Below are 9,799 nucleotides of genomic sequence, written 5' to 3' on the forward strand. Positions count from 1 at the left end.
TTGCTTTTAGCCCCAGGAGGACATCTCCTCCAGCTGGCTTATCGACACACGACTGTCGTGTGTCGATAAGCCAGCTGGAGGAGATGTCCTCCTGGGGCTAAAAGCAACAGTAACATCCACCCCTAGGGGTCAGCCACACTTAAGTGGCAATATACTACACTTTATCGTGCAGTTACTGTTAATACTTCATTTAGAGAATTAACATTGCTTATATATATATATATATATGTATAAACACATACACTCACATATATGTATACTTACATCCATACTTATATACATAATGTTTTTTGTAGAATGCAGACACATGTATAGTAAACGCCCTAACATATGTAAAACTATAGGGAATGACACAAAAAACAAATTAACAATCTTATGATAATTGACAGAAGTGTCAAATTAGATCTCTGGAAACCCAGCCATGGAATAAAAAAAAACATTTTCCTGACATACACCCAGATCATAGAATATTATTTAGGGAATATCAATGAGCATGAAAGAATTGAAGGCTATATACAATTTCAAGACAATGGATTAATTAATTATATTAGTATATCGGTTGCTGGTGCTCCAGTATGGCTTTATGTGACACCAAAAACAAACTAAAGTTCTGTAGAACATAACAGTTTAGAACTTCCTAGGTTTGCAGTTGTATTGGAACAGTTGCTATCCTTTTCATATCGTTTGTGTTGCCTGCAAATTACAAAATTTTAGTTGTTCAAACTCATAATATTCTCAGACAAGTGGGTATTGAAAATCAGTCTCTGAACCTCGCGCACACACACACAGCTATAGTAATACAGAGGGGATCAAATAGAGCTTGGCAAATTAACTTTAAACACCCCTGTTTATCTTTGGTTAAACAGATTACTCTGTCTCTTTTACTTGTTTCAGTCATTTGACTGCGGCCATGCTGGAGCACTGCCTTTAGTCGAGCAAATCAACCCCAGGACTTATTCTTTATAAGCCTTGTATTTATTCTATCAGTCTCTTTTGCCAAACCACTAAGTTACGGAGACGTAAACACACCACCATCGGTTGTCAAGCAATGCTGGGGGGACAAACACAGACACACAAACATACACACACACACATACATATGTGTATATATATATATATATATATATATATATATATATATATATATATATATATATATGACGGGCTTCTTTCAGTTTCCGTCTACCAAATCCATTCGCAAGGCTTTGGTCGTCCCGAGGCTATAGTAGAAGACACTTGCCCAAGGTGCCACACAGTGGGAATGAACCCGGAACCATGTGGTTGGTAAGCAAGCTACTTACCACACAGCCACTCCTGCACCTGTCAAAAAGTATTCTAATTCAACTTCTCAATCCAGCAACCTATACAGAGTTAAACAATTGTTCACTGATTCTAGGTATCCTGCAAATCCATGCATGCATCAAAAGTATTACTAATGCATTTAATGTACCATAATATTTAGTAAACAAAAACGAATGGCTAATTCAAAACATCACTACACATGTTTCAGCAGCATGGCTTATTCAAAATATAGTTTACAAGCAGAAAAACCCATTGTTGACTAGGTTCAGAAAGAGTCTTCAAAAATTATACTCTGATTTATGAAAGTTACTGCTTCAATATTATTGAATGTTTTGTAGCGGAATATCTGCAGGCTCTTATTGCCAGGTTTTGGCCCAAAAAGTTATAACATTTTACTAATGGGTCTGCTGATAGTCAGTCTCTTCAGCTCTTTCTCTTTTCCTATGCTGAGATTGCTTAAGTAGTCCAAATATAATTTTTTTCGGAGGTATTGTAGTAGGGTGAATTAATCAATAAGACAAGGGACTTAACTCATGTTAGCAAACTTACAGATTTCTCTGACATGAAAATTGTTAAAAGTTATGGTCGAAAAGCTATTTTTACTGCTATCCAGGGGTGTCTCGGGAAAAATAAGTTGACAACAGCACAGCCATGGTTGTGACCAATGTCCTCCTAAAATTGGAGAAGCATGCATGCTAATTTGTGGACGTGCATAAAGTACATACACACACACATCCTGCCTTTTATAGATATAGATAAGATAACATTATGTAATTTCGTATTGTTATGTAACCATTCCATTTCTTCAGGTGATATTTTGCAAAATACTTCCAAAATATTTGGTAGAATATTGCCTTAAGAAATTTAGGTTGATTTCTTGTAAGCTTTTGACGTGAGCAACAGACATGCTCAGAAAATCATTGGCAAGTTGGGCTGCCCATCAATGATTTTTGATTTGTCAGAATACACACTGCTATAAAAGTCTATTTAACTCAAATCATGTTCTATTGAAACCTATTCAAGTGGACTGGAATAATTCTGAACAGCATGATATCCCTGCGTCAAACCTCTGTGCAAATCAATGCACGTGTAGTGATGGTTTGAAGTATCCATTCATTTATGTTTACTATATACTAGCAGAGATACCCGGCATTGCTTGGGATTAAAATGCACTTTCCTGTATCACCTGTTGAAACAGTTGATACAGGAAAGTGCAGCATTGACAACAAAACATTTGTGGAGTAAATGACAATTTGAGTTTAGCTCACCAATTTGGACAGAATTATAAATTTTATAAGAATGGGAGGGATCAAATCTAAAAGCAGCTCCAGGTGTTGTGAAAAATGAATTTGTACATGGTCTGTTTTGGAGAGCTATTCTATTGGACCTCTGTGTAATCTGGCATGCTAAACATTGTTTTAATGATTCAGCGTTAAGTACTGCAGCATGCCTTTACTGATCTTAGGAAAGTCTCATCTCTCTTCCCTCTTGAGACTCCATCTGATGTGCCGCAGCACACCTTTGCTGATCATGAGAAAGTCTCATCTACCTTCTGTTTTGAAACTCAATTTGATATGCTGCAATATGTCTTTGGCGATCTTGAGAAAGTCTCATCTCTCTTCTCTCTTGAAACTCCATTTGATGTGCTGCAGCACACCTTTGGTGATCTTGAGAAAGTCTCATCTCCCTTCTTGTCTTGGGACTTCATCAGACGTGCTGCAGCATGCTTTTTGCTGATGTTGAGAAAGTCTCATCTCCCTTCCCTCTTGAGACTGTATTTGATCTGCTGCAGCATGTGTTTGGTGATCTTTAGAAAGTGTCATGTCCCTTCTGTATTGAGACTCCATCTAACGTGCTACAGCATGCCTTTGCTGACGTTGAGAAAGTCTCATGTCAGTGTAAAGTAGCCAAATATCAGCAAATTGTAAATACCTTGCAACTGCTGCAATAATTATGAATTGTTAATGGTACAGTAGATGTGTATTTTTATATAACTTGGACCTTCCATGTAATTGTTTTTTGTCAAGAGTTTGTGTAGATGTATGTGTGTTTAACAACGGAGGTAACAGGCATGCAAACACACACACACTCACAGACACATACACATTCATATAAAAAATGTGACGATATGCACACATACTCTCACATACAGACAGATACATAGAGTAAGAGAGACACATACAGACATACATTCAAGCATGTCAGTCGTTACATGTATATATATATGTGTAGATGTGTGTTTAACACACCTGACATGGAAACACACAGTCAGACAGACATATACACTCATATACCCACACACATACACTCAGAGGTACATACACACTCATATATGTGACGTTGTTGTCATGGTTTGAAATGTCCGTTACTATCTCATACTCATCGAATACGCAAACACACACACAAAAGTGAAAAAATAAAAGTGAAGCAATATTGCACAACGGTTTTCGATAGAGGGAGAAATGTAAATAGTGTATTTAAATAGATGGAGTGCAGAAAATCTAAAATAAGTAAAATAGTGTTGTAGGAAGAATATACAAATAGTGTGAAGCCAAAGATATTTACACCCTACGAAACTGAAATACACTGACGTCAATTTTCAGAGAGAGAGAGAGATCTATATATGTAAAAGTGCAAAACAGAAAAAGCGATAAAGAGAGAGAGAGAAAGGTGAGAGAATCAAAGGGAGAGAATTGGTTGAAAACTGCAGCTTTTTAGAGAAAACAGGTGAAAATCTTTTTTCACAGTCAGTTTGTCACATTATGCAGGAGCTCTGAGCAAAATGTTATAGTGCATGACCATTCATGGCACATAAGTAATGTGTAAAGTTTGGTGAAAACCGATTAAAAAACTGCAAAAATGCAAATGTATTACACACACAGACACAGATATACACTTTCTTTCAAATCCACACACAAAGCTTTGCAGCCTGAGGCTATAGTAGAAGATAGTTGCCCAAGGTGCTACACAGTGGGACTGAATTTGGAACTATGTGTTTGAGGAGCAAGCTTCTTACCACATAGCCATTCCAGTCCACTTGAACAGGTTTCAATAGAGCATGGTTTGAGTTAAATCAACTTTTATAATAGTGTTTAGTTGGACAAACAAATCAGCAAACATTGGTGGGCAGCCCAGCTTGTTAAAGATTCTCAGAGCATTTCTATTGCTTATGTCAAAAGCTTTGATGAGATCAACCTAAACTTGATTAGTGGAAAGCCTCTGTTCTATGCATATCTCAGGTAATGCCCTACCAAATCTAAATGCACATTGTGACTCTGGGTCATTGATGAAGCATATGCATGTTTGCACTTCATTCAATAAAAGTCTGGTAAATATCTTACTAACAATTAGAAGCAAGGAAATACCATGAAAATTATGATTAGACTCAACACTTTTCTCTTGTACAGTGAAATCAGTATGGCATCTCTCCAATCCTGTGGAACTGGAGAGCTTTACTGTATGTTGACAGCTAAGTCACAAGATCAATCAGTACATCACTGCTGAATAACCTTATCTGCAATCTCATCAACTCTTGTTTTTCTTATGTTCATTTATATGAAACTCTGTTTGTCACTCACCTCTTAATATATATTGTTGGTTTGTTTACAACTCATTAGTGTTGCCACTCAGAAAAATGAAATTGATTAATCAAGTACTGGAATTGATTTGATTGATGAGACCAGTGGTTCTCAACTGGGGTCTTTATGGCCCCTGAGGGTCCATATAAGACTTTTGGGGGTCCAGACAATAAAATAGTAAATTGGGGACCCACTATAGTATTTTAATGGCCCCTGAAAAAATTTTGTTTTCGATGTATGTATTGGTGTGTATTGCAAGAAACAGCTAGAGTTCTTTCTCTAACATTTAACATAGTCCAACTTACGCAAGTTAATGTGTGAAAAACAAAATAGGAATGTTGAAAGCAGTATCTATAAAACTAGTTTCTAAACATCAAATGGCTCTGGGGGTCCACCGGAATAAAATAGTAATCAAAGGGGTCTGTTGATAAAAGACAGTTGAGAAACCCTGGATTAGGTTCTTCAAGATGTGCCCAGGCATGGCTGCAGCAAAATCACTGAAATAACTAAAAGGATAAAAGTGTGTGTGTGTGTGTGTGTGTGTGTGTGTGTGTGTGTGTGTGTGTGTGTGTGTGTATGCATGCACGTGTATGCATAATGTGTGTGTATCTTTGTGCCTGTGTTTGTCCAGCCCTCCCACTACCACTTGATGCCCAATACTGGTGTGTTTATGTCCCAGTAACTTTGTTGTTTGGCAAAAGAGACCGATAGAATAAATAGCAGGCTTTAAAAAAAAGTAAGTACTGGTGTTGATTCATTCAGCTAAAACTTCTTCAAGGCGGTGCGCCCATCTAACGACTGGAACAAGTAAAGGATAAAAGATATACAAATGTGTGTATGTGTGTGTATGGCACGTGATGGTGTGTGTGTGTGTGTGTGTGTGTGCTTATACATACACACACACATATATATATGTATATATATATATATATATATACAAATATATATCATGTGTGTGTATATGTGTAAATATATATGTAAGAATGTATGTATATATATATGTATTGGAGTGTGTGTATTTATACACACATTCATATACTCTTATACACAGGCATTCTTGTGTGTGTGGGTGTGTGGGTGTGGCACGTGATGGTGCGTGTGTGTGTGTGTGTGTGTAAATATATGTATATATATGTAAGAATGTATGTATGTATCTATATATGTATTGGAGTGTGTGTTTTTATACACACATTTATATATCCTTATACACATACATTCTTGTGTGTGTGTTTATGTGTGTGCGTGTGTGTGTGCATGCACATGCACATTTGAGAGAGAGAGATCAAACATACAAATGATTGTATATAAGTATTTCTCTGCATATTTATGTGCAAGTGTTTGCAAGTGTGCACGTGCATATGGTAGTTATAATTCTAACTGAAACATCTATTGGAAATAATGATATTTATCAGATGCACCATCAGGTTTGTCTAATGCCAGCTTCAACAGAACAATCATTAGGAGAAAAACTTTCAGATGTCAAAGACTACAATTGCAAGATATTAGAGAAAGCATCTAGAGGCAAGTTTAGTTCATTAGATCACCAAGTCTACTAAGTTAAACACTGATACAACATCTACATTACCATTGATGTTATGTAATTATAATTCTGTCTTTTTAGCTTAATTTTATAGACCATATTTACACACTTCCTCTATCAGTCTGGTAACCTTAATATATACATACATACACATACACATCACACATGCACACATTAGACACATACCACAGACATGCACGCATACATACACATCGATAATATTGTATGAATATGTACATATATATTTAAATGGATGAATGTGTGTACGCAAACAAGGTTGTTTATATAGATAAGCAGAAACCTATGCATAGACACAGACATAAAGGAAAAAATGTTTAACATATACACAAACGCACATCCACCTCCCTATACATCATGCATATATATTACAGATATATATATATATATATATCATCATCATCATCATCATCATCGTTTAACGTCCGCTTTCCATGCTAGCATGGGTTGGACGATTTGACTGAGGACTGGTGAAACCGGATGGCAACACCAGGCTCCAGTCTAATTTGGCAGAGTTTCTACAGCTGGATGCCCTTCCTAACGCCAACCACTCAGAGAGTGTAGTGGGTGCTTTTACGTGTCACCCGCACGAAAACGGCCACGCTCGAAATGGTGTCTTTTATGTGCCACCTGCACAAGCCAGTCCAGGGGCACTGGCAACGATCTCGCTCGAAAATCCTACGGGAGCCAGTCAGGCGGTACTGGCAACGGCCACGCTCAAAATGGTGCATCTCATGTGCCACCCGCACAAGAACCAGTCCAGGGGCACTGGCAACGATCTTACTTGGCTTGTCGGGTCTTCTCACGCACAGCACATTTCCAAAGGTCTCGGTCAGTAGTCATCGCCTCGGTGAGGCCCAATGTACGAAGGTCTTGCCATATATATATATATATATATATATATATATATACACACACACACACACACACACAAGCATAAATATACATATATTTATCAGTCATTTTCTCTCTACATTCATATACTTTTAAATCTTTTATTTTTGTTTCAGTCATTTGGCTGCGGCCATGCTGGAGCAACACCTTAAAGGGTGCTAGTCAAAGAAAGCGACCCCAGGACTTATTCTTTGTAAGCCTAGTACTTATTCTATCGCTTCCTTTGCTGAACAGCTAAGTTTTGGGGACATAAACACACCACCATCAGCAGTCAGGCAATGTCAGTGGGGCCAAACACAGACAACACACACAAATATATACCTACATATATATATATATATATATATATATATATATATATATAAAACAAGCTTCTTCCAGTTTCCATCAACCAAATCCATTCACAAGGCTTTGGCCTGCCTGAGGCTATAGTAGAAGACACTTGCCCAAGATGGTATGCAGTGGGACTGAACCCAGAACCATGTGGTTGAAAAGCAACCTTCTTACCAAAAAGCCATGCCTGCACCTATATATATATATATATATATATATATATATATATTGTTCATATTTATAAATACATATTCATATGCGCAAATGCAAACATACATACACAAGAACATCTAGATACTTATGCTTATATATCTATAAAGAGATTTTCCCTGAGCTGAAAACTGTGTATATATATATGTATACAATTAGTATCATATGCAGATGGCTATATATATTAAAAATGAGGAAGGCCAGTTTGTGGGATTACCTTAGTTTCCCATCTGTAAAGGGTTTAGTTTTATGGTGTATCATCAGATCTGAAAAACTTATTGGCCCATGACCTCTTAAAAATATGGAGGGGGCAATGCCTCACTACTCAAAGATAACAATTGGTGATTTTCTCTCTTTGCTATTGGCTATCAAGTTCCGGCTGTATGCGGCCCCATACTCTAATGAGTCCCTAGCTGTCAGTGGATTTAGGGACTGCATCTCCTACATGCTGGAACCCAATCACCACAGAAGGAAGCACCACCAAAATATCATTTGGTTTGCACTTCTCCCTTAACACAAAAACGCCTGTGGGTAGAATATTCCTTAAATTAATAGATAAGCATTTCACTATCTCCCATAGGCGCAGGAGTGGCTGTGTGGTAAGTATCTTGCTTACCAACCACATGGTTCCAGGTTCATTCTCACTGCGTGGCACCTTGGGCAAGTGTCTTCTACTATAGCCTCGGGCCGACCAAAGCCTTGTGAGTGGATTTGGTAGAGTGGATTTGGTAGATGGAAACTAAAAGAAGCCCATCGTATATATGTATATATATATGTGTGTATATGTTTGTGTCCGTGTTTGTCCCCCCAACATTGCTTGACAACCGACGCTGGTGTGTTTACATCTCCGTAACTTAGCAGTTTGGCAAAAGAGACCGATAGAATAAGTACTAGGCTTCCAAAGAATAAGTCCTGGGGTCGATTTGCTCGACTAAAGGCGGTGCTCCAGCATGACCACAGTCAAATGACTGAAACAAGTAAAAGAGTAAAGAGTATAGGTACGGGCCCATTTTCAAGAAGCACAACATTAGAGTCTTAGCTGTGCTCCCAACATTAAGAGCATCCTAGTTAGCACCCTTAAGTTACAGAAAGAGGCAGGATGTTCATGCAGGGACTGCAACAGATGCCTAGTGGAAGTCACTGCGAAACTAAAGGGGTAGTCTATGAAGCCTAAGTACTAGCAAACCCTTGCAATACCACCAGTAGAAGCAGTAGCAGCCGTAGACATGAGAACAGAACCAGCAACACTCCCTCCATTGCCACAGTTAACGTTAGTAACAATAGCAATAACAGTACCAGCAACAGCATTGGCAGTTCCCCCAACAGCAACAACACTTAGAACAATAGCAGCAGCATCGACATCAGTGCTGAATGAAGAACCTAGCGTTTTGACACTTAAAAATGACCACTGATAAGATTATTGGAACAAACGAGAAAGTTCTAGTAAAAAAAAAAAAAAAAAAAAAAAAAAAAAAAAAATTATTTTAACAGTATTTTGTGGCATAGAAACTCATAAATTTATTCTGTACGAATACTTTTTTCACCCTTAAATATTTATAATTGTCTATAAATTCATTAGTTACTATAATTTATTAGTTTCTTTTGCATATTCTTAGTTTATGCATGTGTGTGCAAATATAGTATTGGTATGTCCCGTTTATGTTCATCAGAAATTAAATAATTCAGAAAATTGACATGTACGAATATTTATTTCCCCCCACTGTATATATATCATCATTGTAATGACCACTTTTCCATACTTGCATTGGTTGGGCAGAATTTATTGAAGCAGTTCTTCCTGTCACCAACCCTATAGAAGACACAATGTAAAGGCTGGAAACCAGGCTTCTTATCCACGTAGTTACAACTTTAAACACACCTGAATTTATATTGAATTTTAGAAAAAAGACAAGTCAACATAAAA

This window comes from Octopus bimaculoides, chromosome 14 (assembly GCF_046866305.1).
Source record: "Octopus bimaculoides isolate indiv1 chromosome 14, ASM4686630v1, whole genome shotgun sequence".
NCBI lineage: Eukaryota > Metazoa > Mollusca > Cephalopoda > Octopoda > Octopodidae > Octopus > Octopus bimaculoides.